The sequence below is a fragment of the Pinus tabuliformis genome, chromosome 3_2, assembly GCF_031772625.1.
Source record: "Pinus tabuliformis cultivar Carrire ecotype Pingquan chromosome 3_2, CPIR1, whole genome shotgun sequence".
NCBI classification, from domain to species: Eukaryota; Viridiplantae; Streptophyta; class Pinopsida; order Pinales; family Pinaceae; genus Pinus; species Pinus tabuliformis.
Window position 1 is genome coordinate 1,075,835,489 of NC_142302.1, and position 19,545 is coordinate 1,075,855,033.

The 19,545-nt window shown below is 35.3% G+C and overlaps 1 pseudogene; it reads left to right on the top strand.

Annotated features, from left to right (window-relative positions):
- The first annotated feature begins 229 nt into the window (after nt 1–229).
- Nucleotides 230–2,320, top strand: LOC149184397 (pentatricopeptide repeat-containing protein At1g77405-like; annotated as a pseudogene).
- Nucleotides 2,321–19,545: the final 17,225 nt, after the last annotated feature.

A 19,545-nucleotide genomic window follows, 5' to 3' on the forward strand; every position in this document is an offset into this window, starting at 1 on the left:
ATAATTTAAGAGCGTCCCAATAATATCCTCTCTATTTGGGTATTTCTGAAGTCTAGAAAAAAAGAGGGTGCCATTGATTCAAGTAGTCAACATTCAAAACAGAGGGGCAGGAATGCAAAAAGAGTGGCAATGTCTCTCTGCTTAGACCATAAACCTCGAGGGTTTTTAGGGTCTTTTCTAGTTCAGACTCGGAGCATTTTAGTAAAGGTTTATGTTTCTGAATCAAATCATGAATATCGGATCTCGAAAATCCATACCTTTCAAACAACTTGGTAATTGCAACCAGTCCTCTGTCTGCACAAAGCTCAATCCCAGATGGCAATGTATCGTCTTCCTTCTTGGAAATGCTCTCCAGAAGGGGTTCAACTTCACTGATAGTATCAACTTCCTTCAAAAGGGTTTCTACTACTACAGGAAAGCTGGAAAGCTGCAAAACCCTGAAGGAAAGTTGCAAAACCCTGAGTTTATATCTCATTGGCATATAGTTTCGCGCATTAGTTGGGAATTGAGCATGATGTTAGAAGGTTTTACCAGCTTCTACAATGTCTCTACAGAAAATGACGCATTATAGCAGGAGAAAAGTCTGAGGGCGAGGTAAACCATTACAATGTTCTGGCATTTGATTTTGAGAACACACACCCAGCCTCTGTATTCTTTCAAATTGAATCATTCGCTCCTACCACGATCCAAATATATAAACACATCCCCTCCTAATTTGTTCATAGAAACGTGACTGCTTCTCTTTGCATTTCATACATTTTCTATATCCACTTGCCATGAATTGGAAAATTCAATAGCTCTAAATGTTACCCAAATATGTTCGCATAGACGCATTTTAGAATGTGTTATTCTTTTCATGCAATGTTGCCAAAATCGTGGAAATTATTATTCAGACAGATGATATAGAAGTGGGTCTCGATGGGCTTGGCCTCAAAACATTGACCAATGATATTGTCTGCGAAGTACTCAGAACCCTTCAAAGAAGTTTCTCAAAGAGATTACGCAGAAGGATTCCAGCAAAGGTTCCCCATTGTAGAGAGATGCCTTTGGAAAGAGGCCCAGCAAGATCAATCTATACGAGGATCCCGAGGTCTTAGAAATCCTTTGTCAGTTAAATAGGGTGTGGGTAAAACATTGAGATTCTATTCATGGGCTGGAAAACAAGAGGGGTTTGTGCATGTTCAGCTTACTTGCCAGGAGATGGCATGGACTTTGGCGAGGGAAATCCTACTGAAAACATTATGGAGGTTCCTCCATGAAATGGAAAGAAAAGAAAGTGGTCTTGTAAGAACAAAAACTTTGACCTTTGTCATAAAAGTCCTGGTTGAACAAGGTCTAATGAAGGAGGCATTGGCTTGCTTTTATCGAATGAAACAATTCCATTGCAAACCAGATTCGATCACCTACAATATCATTAGCATCTTTGTCACCACATTGTAATTGCGTTCAAGCATGCATCATTAAATTGTGGTCTTGCTCGAATTAATTACCTGGTTTGTTTGAATTGGTCCCTGAACTGAAGTTAAAACTATATTCTCTAAGGCACTGGGTTACTCACATTTTTCCTGTTCGATATAGGTTTGTGCATTGAATAGCAAACCCGTCGTTCCATGCATTTGAGTGGTCATATTTTGGCTGTTTTGATTGAATTCACTGCGAATTTGAGGTAAAACCGTTTCCACTGCATTTGAGTATCCACATCTTGACATGTGGATCGAGGTGAAAAAATAGGAAGGAATGAAGAAAGTGAGAGTAAGGTGGGGAATTTCAGCAAAGCGAGATTTCTATTTTATAAGATGAAAATTTCGGGCTCTAGATGCCCTCCAGATGTTTTCACCTAAACTATTATGATCACCTATTATTGCAAACACATTATGCATACAAGTATTCAGAAGGCAGTTAATAAGAGATTACAGGAAGAAAATCGATTGTTTGTGTTACAATGGTTTTATGTCGGACATTGTTACTTACAATTGCTTGATTGATGGCCTTTGTAAGAATTGCAAAATTGATAGGGCCTTGGAGATCTTCCGATAGATCCGTCAGGATGATTGTGCTCCTAACAAGGTTACTTATAATTCCTTCATCAGATATTATAACACTGTGAATGAAGTAAATAAGGCTATGGAGATGTTGAATAAGATGAAGGATAATAACATATCTCCCACTTGCAGTTCTTATACACCAATTGGTCATGCATTATGTGAAAGAGGATTGCTTGGAAGAAGGTAGTAAGGTATTGATAGAAAAGGTTGTTAGGGACTCTGTTCCAAGATCTTATACATATAAGCTTGTTACTAATGCTCTTAGGAAAGCATGAAAAGATGGATTACCAGCAGAAGCAGAGGTATGTAGGAAGATCGAGCTTGGAATTGAAGATAGGGATAGACATGTAAAAGAGTGAAGGGTATGGTCTATACATGAATCCCCGGAATATCACCTCTTCCCATATAGGTGCACAAATTGAGACAACTATGGCATAAAGAAGCATGGCAACTAGATCTTGATCCATTATTGACTTCTCTCCGTGGGAGGCTGTAATGGGAGATGGAAAGGGCAGCAAATCCAGATTAATTTGTGATAACATGTTCACCAAGGGGAACATCAAGCAACCCAAGCAAGCATCTATATGCCAATTTCCTTTCCAGCTGATACGAAACCAATTATTTGGAAGAGGGTGGAAACAAGCTAGCATCGGTACAATATTGCCAGTCCAACAGCTCCCTCCGCAATATCTATCACAACACTGTACATAGCTTGGCCTCTGTATGTCATATTCAATATATATATATATATATTAGGATTACAAGTAATTATGATGGTTACAAGCTCTTATAGCGAAAATTTGGGTTTAGTGGGTTTTGGGTCTAGGTTTTGAATCTGGGCTCTGATACCACGTGTGAGGATTCCATCCTAGGGTCCTCTAACAGAACTAAATTCTCTAATTTCAAATACAATAAAACGGGAAATAATTCATTTCTAACTAAACATTTAATTGATGATATTTTTCCATTAAAATTTATTTCCTACAATTAAGTAGTGGGCATTTCATTTCAATCACTTACATGAGTAGTCTATAAATAGAGTAATACCTATTCCGATAGGATGGATGAGATGCCCCTGAGCTCCTCATCCGGCTGGGATGCTCTTCTTGAATACCAACTAGATTTACCTCCCAGCCAACTAGGAAGTAATTCCTAGCCCATGAAACCTCCACAGGTTCCCTAGCCCTCCGAGCCCAAGTCTAACCAAATATAGTGTGTCCAAAATAAACAATACTCTCCTTCTCTCCCTTCTCTCTTCCCCACCTTACTCTCAAAATAAATCCTCCAAAACCACAACCAAACCAATACCAAACTCAAGCCAAGGATCCCCCACTCCTTCCCTCATCCTTCCCCTTTTATGCTCCCCCTTCTCCTCTCCACCTCAACCACCTCTCATTAATGTCATAACTACTCCCTCATCCTTACATTTGACTTCTCTTCTCCCAAGTAAACATGAGAGGACATTTGGGGATGTGGTATGAATATAAAATTGGGTAATTAATTGGACAGGACCATGTCTTCTCCCAAGTAAACATTTTGGAGATGAGATATGAATATATAAATTGGTAATTAATTAGAGAGGATCATGTCTTCTCCCAAGTAAATTTGAGAGGACATTTTGGGGATGAGAGATGAATATAAATTGGTAATTAGTTGGAGAGGACCATGACTTCTACCAAGTAAATCTGAGAGGACATTTTGGGGATGAGGTATGAATATATAATTTGGTAATTAATTGGAGAGGACCATGTCTTCTCCCAAGTAAATATGAGAGGACATGTTGGGGATGAGAGATGAATACATAAATTGGTAATTAATTGGAGAGGACTATGTCTTGTCAAAATTTAAAAATTTGGGGAGGTAAATTGGGAATAATAACAAAATTTATATTAGTACTAAATTTATAGTTTCACCAATGTAGGTATGTACCAATATTTCTTGATAATTATAAGTCAATATTTTAAGGTGATTTAAACCCTAGTAAAATTTTCATGATAAGATTACGTAAGCATTTCATAGATAAATAGTTAAATCTATTAGAAGAGTATTTTTTGGTTCATAATTTTTCTGATAGAAAAAGTATTACCTCTACACTCCTTAAGGCTACCCCCAAGTAAAGGATTGGTGGAGAACTTACCATGAGCAAAGGGCCACAGAGGAATCCGCATTGTTTTCAGTCATACCCACTTGGAACTCTTTTAGGGATGAGGTTAAGGAACAATATTACCGTATTGGAAGCTACCAACACCAATACATGAGATGGAATATGCTACGGTAAGAAAGGGACCAAGAAGTGCCAAAGTTCACAAATATATTTCATACCTTGCGCACCAAAATAAGCGTGAAAGACTTTAAGTGACATATGATGCTCAAGTATCGTGATTTTTTTCATATATACATCCAGACGAAAATGGAGTTCTTGGACATCTCCTCACTTGGTGAAACATATCGATATGCTATCAAAATTGAGAAAATAAATAAATAGAAGAAGCAAGACTTTGGATCTGTGAATCCTTTGCAACAGAAGCAGGGCAAGGGCATCCCCAAATCACAAAACAAAGGATAGAGCTAGGGTAGACCATGTCGTAAGCTACAAACAAAGAATGGTAATGGGAAGATGAAGAAAGACACATGAAAGTGGTGGGAGTTCCATAAGAGCCCCTCTCACAACACTAATGAATGTCACACAAGGCATTCATTGGTGGCTGAGCTAAAAGCCTTAGAGTAGACACAAGTTCCAACTTTGAACTAGACCTAAACAAGGGGAAACATATCATTGATGTATAACCCAGTGACATTGTTACCACCACCAAGGTCTAGCAAAGTGAGCCTTAAGGTCCAAAGGAAGGTGAATGCCTCTTTCACTCACAAATATGGGTGAAGGGTGTTCCACCACGTTTCATTGTCAATAGCAAGAGTCAGAAGCACCTCATCTTAGCATAGGTCGTTAAGTAGTTGGGCCTACCAACAGCCATGGAGGTGCGCGCAAGAGAGTATATTTTTGGGGTCCAAACCCTCAGACCTATGAATTATTTAGAGGAGCCCGAATCTTTGGATTTTAGATATAACTTGTTTTCTTGATAAATACACTAAGGGGGGGAACCTATGGGCCCATTTTGCTGAGTGATGTGACAGGGGCCACATGGGTTGAACTGAGGATGAAATGATGCCAAGAGGTGACATGTCACCACATGGGTGCCACATAGAAGGACATTACCTATGTGGTAGGGATTAAATGGTGGAACTTCACATAGCCATATCATTTTATATGGGCATCAAATTTCAATAAAAATATATCATTGGAAATATATTGATGAGCTTAATGTGATGGTTCTATCCAAAGCTAATTATGTTAACTTTTGCAAAGGAGGATGTTTGGAGACCCCATTTCCATAACGAGACCCTAAAGATCGAGTTAGCTTGATGTAGGAATCCTCTCATTTCCCGATAATAGTTTAAGAGTTGGGAGGGTGTGTTACAAAGTGGTATCAATGCATCTGGGTTCAACACTTGGACTGGATGGGCTATAGGACAAATGAAATGAAAACCAATTGTGCTACACTTGACGTTTGGAGATTAAAAATTTGTGACTCTATAATATAGTGTGGTGCTTCCTAGTGATTTTTTGTTGTGTGCATTTGGGTGTTGGTTGTAGATGGTATGTTGTATGCACAATTTGTATTGATATCAGGATTGTGAAATGATAGGAATGGAAGATTCTGATATGGTATTTTGTTTTTAACTGGATTTTAAACCTACAAATGTTATGGTCGCTAAATTTTGTAAAATGTTGATTTGAAAGCGACTAATTAGTATGAACATATACATAATTATGTGTGTGTGTGTGTGATTGACGTAATTTCTAGATGTGTGAACAATAACAAATTAGCATGGCTCAGATCAATATGCATATTATTGGCATCAACAAGTAACAAGTTAATTTATTTATTCTAATAAAACTAACAATTGCGTGTGTGTGTGACAACCCATAAGAAGACACAATTGTAGAAAGAAAAGTAAAAGGATGGATATTCATGAGTTACAACATAGCATGGACCAAGTCCATCATGAGTAGGAAAGGAAAAATTCCCCCGATATGATATATATCATTAGGAGGTTGAAGGGTGAGCTGAAGAGTTGCAAGGAATAGAATAAAAGGATCATTTGAAGATAAGAAGAGTATGTAAGGCTGAATACAATTATACTACCATGAGGGCTTCACTCAATGAACCTCTGACATAGGACGTGTGTTCGTGGCATACTAAACACTACCCTTAATTTGACTACTATATTGGAAAATACCTCTAAAAATTAATTTATTTAACCCCTTACCAACATGAACCCAATACACCTTCTCAATTAAAAAAACCCCTACTTTCACTATATATTGCAGATATCCATTTTTTCAGTAACATTTTTATACCCCTTTCTATTTTTTCAATAAATTTGAGCCCCGTTTTGTTATACAAAACATATTAAAACCCTTTACCCCCTATTATATGATCAATATATTATGTCATTTTTTCCTCAATATATATCCCCCAATATGAACACACTTAATATATTATTGCTCCCCAAGTGAAGCCCTCGTGGCTACTGTAGAATTTTTCATACAATCAAGGACTTCTACAATATGTGTCAACCTCTTAGGATTTATAAGAATGTCATGTTGGCAAGTCTAGAAATATACCTCGAAAGGCTATAGAGGAAAGAAAACTAGTTTCATGTTGGAACCATGGAGGGGAACATTTGAGAACAAACTTCCCTAACCACCAAAAAAGGGATAAAGGTTAATTCCAAATCCGTTCATATGAACCACCAACCAGCAACACTAAAATAAGTGACTCGAAGAGGAATACAAATCTGGAGGCATTCCCTGAACCTCTCTAAAATGCTGAAAAGTTCCTCCTTCAAATATTTAAGGGAGTGTTGAAATTTTGAGCCTACTAGGAGCCTTGGAAAGGATTATGACTAAAATTTTGTGCATATATGAATATATTGAACACTAGAACCCAAGGAACTTAGTTTTTGTGGGCTAATGAGTGATGGGGATTTTTTACATATATTTTTTGGTATTGTTGACTTCATATCTTTATTGTTTTCTTCATGTTTGTTGTTTTGATTTTTGATTTTGAGCATGGCCATGCTACCTTGTGTTGTATTAAGTATTGTTGTCATGATCTTTTCATTGTTCTCCATTCCTTATTTCTTCTTGCTTTTTAAGTTTTGGTCTTGGATGGTTTGTTGGGTGTGGAAAGAAAATAAAAATGAGCTTTGAAGAAGGGCTAAAGTAAAAGCCACCAAAAGTGCAAGACCTCAGTTAAAACTTGTGTGTAAAATAAATGGCAGCAAGGAGACAAAAGAAGATAATATAACAGCTAATATGGACCTCGCAAAATGGGCAACAATGTAAAAGTTATGGGAATGGCATGAGAAGGGAGTTTTCTTAATCGAATTTGTGCATGGTTGGTATATGCACTCTATATTTTATGAGTGAGAGAAAATGCAATGAAGGTATATCGATACCTTTTTTTTCGAAAGGTCATTGGTTGAGAAACATCATAATGGTAAGATATATATATATATATATATATATATATATATGACTGTGTGGATGGCATGGAAGTATAGTTGTAAGTGCCATGTATGGGTAATATAGTAAAGTTACTTAATGGGTTCCAAGATTTTATGGAACACCATTGGGAGAGTGGGTAGGAATAACCCATTGCTAACATTTATATCATGTTTACACTTCGGAGAATTGTGGTGAGCATGAATGAAAAATAATAATGGCCCCAAATTGATAGAATATGAACAACATGGATGAGGACACACTGAGTTAAATGAGTTGTTGAATGTTGCAACAATAGAAATGTCAACGGAAAGCACTGGTAATGGCAACAAGGTAAAAAGGGTAAAAGAGAAGGATTTGGATGAAAAATTCCTTTGACTTAATTTTGAAGTATTTGTTTTAAGATTAATGCATGCTATGTATGGATAATGGGTGGTTTTCTAAGATTAACATTTCAATTGTGCTATATTTAATGAAACATGTTAGTGATGAAATGAATGTATGTGATGCCATTTATTTTTGATAAGTTATTGTCGGGAATCATTATTTTTAAACGATGATTGCATAATAGTCATAAAAATATGATGAATATGTGAATGACATGTTTGGGATAATAACGAGGTTACCCAATGAGATCCCCTGTCATGTGAGGGATCCATTGAGAAAGTGAGAATTCTTGTTGTTAATTGTCACTATGATCATGTGATTATGAAATTTATGTGGCCCATATTTATATTATGTTTAAAACCATGAAATGTTGATTGTAGTATCAACAAATATACTAACTACTAACTGGATTCCTTGGTTAAATCATGATTCACATATAGTTTGGCTATTACCGTAGTGAAAGTGCTATCTAACCACATATAGTTTCCAGATAATGACACCTTCCTTAATGGATGTGTGATGATATTGGAGGACAAGTAGGTTTCCTAGAGAAGAGAGGTTTCCTATGCCTTGGAGGTGTGATGATATTAGAGGAAGATAAATAGATTCTTGTTGATAAAAGACTACCTGGATGTTAGTGCGCAAACTTGTTGGGAGGCGAGTAAAGAGGGGAAGGACTATTTAGACTACGTGGAGCAGTATATCCACCATTGAGTGCTTCCCTTGGTGGTGAAACTACTCAATGAGCTAGTTTGAAGAAGACGTTGGTTTAAGACTATGGTGCATATACAACACTAAGTTATTGATTCGACTGATAAGACACTCAGTGTAGAAGAAAATAGGAAGCCAAAGAGATAAGTATCAAGTGTCAGTTTAAATAATTTTTTGCTTAAGTTATAATTTAACATGTTTTAATTTTTTTATGATTAATCTCATAAAAATTATGCTTTCTTGATGTAGGTGAACTACGGAACTGGCCAACTTCAATATATGAGGTTGGCTACAAGTAAACAAGTGTCATCGTAATAATTTCAGAATGCACAACAACAACTTAATGGACAGGAAGACCTCAAGAACTGAGCCATTAAAATGGTGTTAGAAACCTGTGATGTGAACTAATTTCTATAATAAGATGCCATTACTACTATGACTATGTTATTAAAGCAAGACTAAGAAATGTCTTCGCTACGAATACTTTACCTATGTGAGTAAGACTTTCTAAGGGATAGATAACATTAAGTAGTGGGAAGCAGAGAAGGGGATGCCTAAACTTGGAAGGTGTGTGACTGCGATGAAGATAAAACTGAAAAAAAATGATTTTAAAAGGTCATGAGCATACTCAATGGAATCAAAGATATTTTGGGTGTGTTGAACATGTTTCTTGAAGGAGCCTTAACCACAACAAATGTTAGGGCTAGAGATGTCCTTGCTAAAAACACTGTAATTTCATAGCTCATTTTTGTTAAATGTCCTCTATTTCTTAGAACACTGAGGATGATGTTCCTTTAAGGGGGAGAGATTTGTAACACCCTAGTATTACCTCTGATTATTGTGATAATGATTGTGATTGAAATGCCAGCATGGGAGGACCATGACTAGTTGGATCCTTGATTTAACATATTATTATTATTACTAGTTATTAATTAATTAACAATTGAAGGTTCGGTATCCTTACGGATCCTTGGTTTGAGGGGAAAACTTTCTTTCTCACCTATATTTACTTAAAGTCAATTTAGTTCCTAAAGCCTACCCACCAACTTTTCTTGCATGAATAACCACGATCTAAGCCAATAAATAGAAAATCAAGGTTGTTTGAATACCCAAGCATCATATATTTGACAAGTAATCATTTAATAAGACTGGAACTACACTGAAGTGGGAAGATATCTTCACGAGTCATAACACAAGTAAAGGAGTGGGGAAGCTGACGTGACATCACACCCCACCACTAGACATTTGAAATGGAATGATGAGGTGAAATATGGGGGTCATCATTTCATGTGGTTAATTCCATGACATGGAGAGAGGAAAGGGCTAAACAAAAAGAAAAAGAGGAAGAAAAGGATAAACTGATAGGGGAGGAGTACAAGGAGCACAGGCGCAGGAAGAGTTGCATCAAGAAGAATAAAATGTTGGACGTTGGGAGGTTGTGAGTGGTCAACCTAGACTACATCGTGTTTTCCCTTTTATTTGGTGCACTTCCCTTGATTTGATAGCTCGTTCTCTATGATCTAAGGAAGCAATCATGTTGTTGTGCTTTATAAGTACTAGGATATTTATATGAACCTATGGAGCCGGTGTGAATTTCATAGGGAAAATGGGCCATCGAGTGCTGGTGGAGCACTAGAACAACAGACTCCATCTCTTGAAATCATGATAAAACCGTCAATCACTTCCCTTAGACCTTGGGTTCGGTTTAGGGGTGGTTAGCTACAAGAAAGGTTGTAGTGTAGTTTGCCTATGGTTGGTTGGAGAGTGGAAGTCCCTCCTTCAATTACCCACTGATTTAATACATTCAGATAAGTGTTTATCTTTGTATCTGTACATATATATATATATATATATATATATACATTGTGAATGACTAATGAATAACCTTGGATGTCTATATAAGATGACTTGAGTTATCAGGTTATAATATTTGTATTTATATGCTTGGTGACGTATGATGTTAGATAGGCACTTGTATTATCATTAAAGAATTGAATATTCCTATTATATTCTTGTAAGAATGTCGACTTTATTATACACTCATGATTTTTCAACTATCTAGTGGATGGATAGTGAATATGGGATGTATGAGTTATACGATTGCAGTGTTACTAACTCAGTGACAGGTCACTTGATGTGTCCATGGCTGATGATCTAAACACAACTAGAATTAATTGGTTATTTCACATGTTTCATACATTTTCTATGCATATGAGTTGGGGTAATTCCCTATTGTAATAATATTTGTGGGTGGTCTCTTGAGTCGTATACATAAGTATGCATGGATGCCTAATATGCATCAACACTGCTAAGGGAGGAATAAGTATTATTGTATGTATCTATAATGCAATGTGTTTACAATGAGATATAATATAGGAATATGTTTGTATGCTCGGAGTCTGAGGGACTAATATAGTCTAGTAAATATTGGCATGTTCTTGGCTATTTTCATGATTCCTGATGTATGTTTGAGAATTTAGTTGAATTGTTATGGATATGTGAATTGCCATGGTTTAAAGACTATAGTTATCTGTGTTTTAAAATTAAGATTTTATGTTGTTAATTATTATGGGTTCATGTAGACCTATATTATGTTGAACTAATGGGTGTTTTCCTTCTCATGAAATGGTAATAAGGATCATTTATGAATGTTTATATAAATGTAATCACATGTCAGGGGCATATGGGGTCATTGTGATTCACATCACAATTATTTTGCAGCCATGGACTAGTTGGATTTAGCTCTATTCACTTAGAGAGCTTGCACCTTGTGAGTGCACTTGAATAATGGGTTGCACTAGGATTATTAAGCCTATTTGAAGAAATATATACATGGATGTGTATATATATATATATGTGCATGTCCTTGTGTTTATGTGGGTCATATGTGGAATTAGTATTTTTATCACAAAAAATTGATCATCTAACTTGCTACGTGATGGTTCTACTACGCTATGTGTGGGGCAGTAAGGGAAGGATAAGGGAACACCACTACACTAGGGCATATGGCAGACAGTGAGTGACGTTTCTAGACATAAGGTAAGGTATCAACTCATCCCATTCGTTGCTTCTAAGGTAAGGGCTCATAACGTTCTCTCCTAACTACGTGCATTCCTGGTCTAGGGCTCCCACCTTAATTTACTAGATGGATCGAAATACACCATATAAGGCCAATTTGACCATAGTAAACTTGCTTTCACTAGGAGAAATTACTTAATAAACCACATTTGTTAAGCAATTTATAATTAAACTGAAGAATAATTAAATAAATCACTATTTATTTAATTATCTTCTAGAAATAATTAATTAAACCATTGTTTAATTAATATTCCTTGTCATATTTGACCTAGTTATGAAAAATAAACAGATAAATTATTAATTATCTTATATTTCTTTAGGAATAATTGATTAATCACTAATTAATTGTTATTCCTTATCAAGTTTGACTAAATCCCTTAGGAATAATTAAATAAATCATTATGTGTTTAATATTTCTTAACCACATTTCTTGAGATGATAAATAAATTATTTATTTATTTATTATTTCTAAATAAAAGTTTAAATAATTTTTCCCTCCTAACCAAATATAATAAAATATTCCGAGTGGTTATTTCTAGAATGGAGTTAATAATATTTTATTGTTGCTCATTATTCGAAGATAACCTAATATTTTGTTATAAATAGAAGGGTTTTCCATTCATTATTCACTTTCGACTATTTTCATTGTTGCACTCATTGTTGCACCTCTGATTATTATCGTTGTCGCTCACCGTTTTCTTTCAATTTGAGTTCTCATTGAGTTCAAAACTTTTCTTTATTGGGTTTATAAATTATAGAAGAGAGAGACTCTACAAAAGCTGAAGACATTTGAGAATAGCAAAAAAACCCATCCCATAGAGGGGGACTGGTAACATTTATTTGTTTTCTTCATAAGTGTTGTTTAATAAAATATATTCTTTATATCTCTGATTTCCATTAAATTATTGGAGTTACCCGCATTTATTCCTATTTCATTTTGTTGTTTAACTATGATTGTGGCATAGATCATGGCTTTGGCAAGGTTTGTTTCTATCATTTGCAACGGATCTACAATGTTTAGCAGCCATTTATATTGTTAATATTGTTTGTCATCCACTATCTTAGGTGATTTCTTTTCAAACACATATGAGAAGAAAACACTATAGCAAGTATCTTAAAGGAAGTTGGGTTAAGTTCCTGAATCATTTGGAAGAAAACCAGAGAGTTATTTGGGTGTGCTAAGACAAAAATTCCCCTCTATTTCAGGATGAATTCGGACTACATTAGATTAGTTCAAGAGTTCGATTGTTCGAGGGAAAAGACTAGCGTTGAGTGATCATAGCTCGAACCCCGAATAGGCTAGACTCACCTAATGTAGAGGTTAAATATTAATCAAAATTAAATTAGAGTTTATTTGGCATAGGTCCCAATAAGGCTAACGTTTATTATGTTCAGGGCCTAATCCATTTATAAAGGAAAAAGGTTCTAAACACTAGACAAATTAAATAAGAGAAGGAGCATGCTAGATGGTGGGGCTTAGCTTGACCGAATGCATTTGTGGAAATTAGGAGATTGGATGCGTTCATGGCATTCAAGAAACTAGATGTGTTTGAGGCATTTAGGATTCTAGACGTAGGTTGGCCCTGGAAGTGTACGCCAGAGAATATAGTTGTGGGGTCCGAACCCTTGGACCTGTGAATTCTCTGGAGGAACCTGAGTCTCTAAATCTCAGATATATTGTGTTTTCTCAGTAAACACACTAAGGGGGCTAAACCTGTGGGCTTGTTTAGTTGAGTGATGTGGCAAGTTCCATGTAGGCAGAACTAAGGATGTGCTGACGCGAAGATGTGACATGACACCACATGCAAATAGGGAGACTAGACTTGTTCGGGGCATTCAAGAGACTAGATGTGTTTGAGGCATTTGGGAGACCATATGTGGGTTGAGTTTGAAGGTGCGTGCCAGAGAGTATAGTTTGGGCGTCCAAACCCTCAAACCTGTGAATTGTTCAAAGGAGCCCATATCTCTGGATCTCGGATATAACGTGTTTTCTCAATAAACATGTTAAGGGGGTCAAACTTTTGGGTTTGTTTATTTGAGTGACATGGTAGGTGCCACATGGGTAGCACTGACACATTGATGCGAAGAAGTGACATGGCACCCACATGGCAGTTCCTTACCTATGTGGTAGGGATTAAATGGTGGAACTTGAAATGATCATATATTTTGATCTAGGTATCATATTTTGATAAAAAAAAAAAATATCATTGGAAAGTTCTCGACGAGCTTGATGCAATGGTGCTACCCAAAGCTAATTCCACTAACTTTGGGAAAGTAGTAATTTCAAAGGTCCCATTTCCATGACGAGACAGTTTAACTCGATGTAGAAATCCTCTCACTGCTCAATAATAGTTTAAGGTGGTGGGATGGCGTGTTACATCAAAGAAACTATTATAAGCTAGTAAAATGTATCATATGCAAGGCCTACAATATGGCTAAAACCACATACGAACAACAAGACAATAAGACAAGATTTTAGAGGTGTCATTAGAGAAGGAAACACTTAAGGTAATGAATTCTAACCTATACTATCCAAATTTAAGGAGATATTAGTTTTTAGTTTTCTTGCAAATGTAATCTATGACAAGGTGTTTTGGGGCTTACTTTTGGCAAATCACTGGGAGTATACCCAACTCAAATCCATAAATGTATTTGTATTTATTCTAAAACCAAATAAAGAATCTGAATGTTAGTTGTGTTGAGTGGAGGGTTTGTGTTTTGGTAAGTTATTCTTGCACTGCTTGAAAAGTGTAATATGGCTTTAGAATTAAGTTTTGTTTTATATTTGCTTGGCTGGTCATAAGTTAGTGATTTACACCCTTTAAGTAGTAGTTATCCTGCATGTGTTTTTCTTGGCTATCTTATTTAGAAATCTTTGTTTTAAGTGTGTCTCATAATTTGATTGAGTGAAGGATTTCATTTCCAATTTTGATGTGCTATAATTTGCAAATAATTATATTCACATATGAACTCCATTAATGATGTATTGTAAAGAGAAAAACATGTGTTGCTTCTTAATAAGTAATTGTTAGTGGTTGATTTAATTTGTTACTACTTGTGAGAAATAATTAATGTAACTCCAAATTCAAAATTGTTATTTGCTTGATCAAATTTATTTTGTCATTAATGTTATATGTCAATTGAATTTTGATTTATGTTACATTTTTAAATTATATAACAAATATTTTAAATGATTTCCCTCTAAGCTTAACAAGCTCATACTAATTTTAACTATATAATAATGTAAATTTTAATTTATAACATTCTCATATGTTTACTGATTTAATTTAAAGCTTGGAAGATTTGTGTTCACAGTTCAATTTTTTAAATAAATGAGGATTTTAAGACTTCAAACTTTATCCTTCATCTTTGTATTAGTTTTAAAAACATTTTGAATTCAAATTAGTAAAGATCTTGAATTCAAATAATGAAGCATGAATTCTTTCATTTTTAAATTATAACATATGTTCCAGATTTTTTTGCAATTTATTACTTTCAAAGTTGCCATTATTTTCGAGGGCCATGAAAAGCATGGTTTTAATTTACCAAATGATGGGTCATCTTTATGTTAGTTGTAAAATTCAAGAATTAAAAGCATGGATGTTTTGAATTTTAAATTCCAAATTTTCTTCCATATTATTTATGAATTTAATGCTTTAAAACCAAGTATTACTTTTAGGGACATGAAAAGTATGAATCTAATTTTCAACATAATGAGGGTGTTAATGAATCAAAAACAATTTTTATGTTTTAGAAATAACATTTTAATTTATGTTTTAATATGCAATGATTAAAATGAGCCAATACAACAATCATAGGCATATAACCATTAGAATAATATTTTTCATCATCATGTCACTAGCAAGGAATTGAACCTAAATGGAAAAGATAACAATCATTCTACCTCATCATATGAGGTAACTCCAATTAATATTTTATTTTCATTGTAAATTCTTCTTCCTTGCTTTTTACCAATTCGTTATTTTGTTTGTTCTTTTTTTTTCCTTTTGTATATAACATCAAATCTAAATTTACCTTATTTTAAAACACTTGATTTTTTAATTGTAATCTCAAACTGTTAAAAATATAAACAAAATTATTTAAATTTATTATGATTGCTAATAAAACCTACAATAAATTTTCAATTATGTTATATCAATTTTTTAATTTAAAATTATAAAGATTATTTTATAATCTCTTTACTTAATATTAATATTAAATTTATTGTTATCATTTAATTCTATAATTTAAAACATTACAATCAATTCCTTGACCTAATCACAACATTTATATTTAATAATTTAAAAAGGCACTTTTCAACATCATCCCCTATAATACGCCTCTCAAGAGCATTGATGTCAAATGTAAAAATAATCACAGAATCCCTTCCCTGTAAGATGTGTATATCAGCTCCCTTATCAATGATGATTAACATAAAATTCATCACAAGCTCCAAGATGCTTTCCCAAGAATATAGAACAAAATTTTAATATTAAAATTATAATTAAGTTAATTTTTAATTTAAAGACATTTTTGAGATAAATAATTAAATCAATATACTATAAAACTAAAATTTAGATAAAAAAATTTAAAATTTTGTTCAGCTAGAAGCTCATTCTATGATGTGATGTGTAAGGGTATAGGACATTTGTTAAAGTTGAAATTTTGTTCATGCAGGTCAAAAAACAAAATTTAAATTTTTTTTTTTTAAATTAAATAAAATTTTGTTCAGCTAGAAGCTCATTCTATGATGTGATGTGTAAGGGTATCGGACATTTGTTAAAGTTGAAATTTTGTTCATGCAGGCCAAAAAACAAAATTTAATTTTTTTTTTTTTAAATTAAATAATTATACAAAATATTTAAATAATGTGGGTCATAAAAGAAATTGCATTTGTAGATGAAGAAATTGGATCCCTCTAAGCTCATATTAGATTCCTTAGTTTAAGGAATAAGTGAATACTGCAAAATATTTGGAGAAAAAGGTGAACACTGAAAAATATTTGGTGGTGAATTAAAAAAGATAACAATACATAGTCCTGTCAATGAGAATTGAATTTGGTGGAGGGATTATCATTAAACCCTCAGTCCTATCTGAAATACACTCAAGATGGAGAATATTCAGAATATTTTATCATTAAACCCTCAGTCCTATCTGAAATACACTCAAGATGGAGAATATTCAGAATATTTTGCTGAAACAAATCAGGCATAAAAAATGAGCATCAGCTTTATTTCTGTGAAATGTTCCCAACCACCTGAAATACACTTAATTGGCAAGAGTATTCAAAATTTCTATATTCAACTGAAGGTGGAGGGGTTATCATTGAACCCTCTGGACTACTTAAAATACATTCAATTTGAATATTCAACTAAGGTGGAAGGGTTATATCATTAAACCCGCTGACCTAAAATACACTCAATTTTCATATTCAACTGAAGGTGGAGGTGTTATGATTAAACCCTCTGGACTACCTAAAATACATTCAAAATAAAGAATATTCAAAATATTTTGCTGAAACAAATCGGGTATAAAAGATAGCATCAGCTTTATTTCTGTGAAATGTTCCCAACCACCTAAAATACACTCAATTGACAAGGATATTCAAAATTTCCATATTCAACTGAAGATTTTACAACTTTAGCAACAACATGGACGATAGATATATCATACCTTTAGCTTTTAGAGTCGAAATAATTTCGTTCCTGTAGGAAAGTGAGAAATAACTATTGGAGCGCTGCTTCTTTTCACGCCATCCGCCTTCTTCACACTGTGCTTGGCGTTGCAACTATCTTCAACTTTTGCAGAACGAGGCAACCATTGTTTAACAAAACTGACGAGTCTGAGAAAGGCGCTCATCATTTCTCAAATCTGTGCAGAGACCCGGCTTGATGGAGTAAACACACGCAGGAAAAAGAGCAGAAAGAAGCAAATAAAGAAGAGTGACCAAAATCAATGTCAATGAAGATAAAAAGAGGGCAGGCAAGGAAGGTTGATCATATTGAATTCAGTTGATTATGGACAGCAGAAAAAGAGGAGGGCGATTTGATGTGAATTGGGTGATGAAGAAGAAAGGGAGATATATGTAGAGGGTCCGGAATGTTAAACTTGGCGTGCACGGCACGCAAGTGAAACGAATTTACCAGAAGATTCGGTGACGTGCTCCTTTTACACGTACTCCATGATGGTGCCTGTCAAGCACTTTAATGGAAGCTTCAAAAACAGCATGTTACTGTTAACCAGCCATTAATGAAGGCTCAGGCTTCATCGATAATAATTTTAGTGACACTTTGTTAAAAAAATCGATCGATTACATTTAATTTAAATTTTTTCTAAATTAATTACAATTTTTTTTGTAAGCGAAGATGGTATTACTTCACAACATTAAAGTTCTTAGTGTATAGTTTAGTTATCTACCATCAATAATCTATATAGAATATGGTTTCAATTTGTTTAATGGGAAACCATATTTTTTTTTTTTTTGGACCATTTCTCAATAGAGTAATTAGTACAAGATTGTAAAAAATGTAGCATTTGCAATATAAATAAAATGTCTATTACTTTTCTCGAATCCAGGTGGCACACCAACGTTGAAGCCTTGTCAACAGATGCATTAAACCATGACATGATTGCTAGCTATAAGTGGCATCCATTGCCTTCACTACCCACAGGCTAACATCCATCACTGCAATCTTGAATCATTCGACTCACTTGATTTGCATCTACCTTGTGATATCTCATTACTTCGCTCTCATGCTCCATTCATTTAGCACAACTCTCTCTCTGCCTTAGCAAATTCATAAACTACATGACCCTCCCTAGACTCATTCCATGATTCGAATTGGATCCATAAAGAGAAATAAACAGAACCATGGCTGTATCAGGTCGGGACAAACTTCTAAAAATTCCAAAACAGTGATCAAAAACACGCTGAACCAGTGGCAATGGCAGCCAGCGTGGAACGACGAGGACCTCGGTCAAAGTGCGCTGACCGAGGCCCGTGGAGATTGCGCGGAAGGCCGAATTAGCCCCTGGGAGCCCCGGATCGGGAAACAGAGGTGGATTTTGATGGGCGATTAGTGCTTAGAAGCGTTGGGCAAAAAGGGACGAATTGAAGAGTGGGAGCCAGAAAACTGTGGGATAAATAGCTAAGCGCTAAAGGCGGGACCCGCGCTCCGAAAACCGACGGTATTGATCGGGGGCACCCTCAAACGGTAAGCAGAATTGGCGAAAATGGAGCGATCCCACTCAGCGGTCGACGTGTGGCAAGCGGAGGAGGGAGAAAACCACTGTTGATCGCACGTTAACGGTCGAGCTAATCAACCGCGCAAAACGTGCATATGGCGTCGGATCTGGAGGTCCCAGATCTAACGGTTGAGATCGCGCTCGATGGGAAAGCGGAATCGATGGGGGATTAAGCCGCAATTTGTAAAGATTTGACGTTCGATTTGACTACCAAGGTGGCAGAAGACTCATTCCATGACGTAACGGAAAAACTGAACCGACGAAGCAAATTGGCGCAGCTGCATGAGAACATGTGGCCACTCCTTGTGAGCCTGAAGATGACGTCGAACAGGGAACTCCAAGCGAAGCTATAGCAGGCGAATCGACAGGAAGTGGAAGAGGAATCGAAGAGCCATGGGTACGAATGGTTTTAAGCCATGAAAAGAGAACGAAACACACACAGAGAGAAAGAGAACAACAACCAGAACCCCGAGAGGAGGACAGAACGCAGAAAGAAAGAACAGGGAG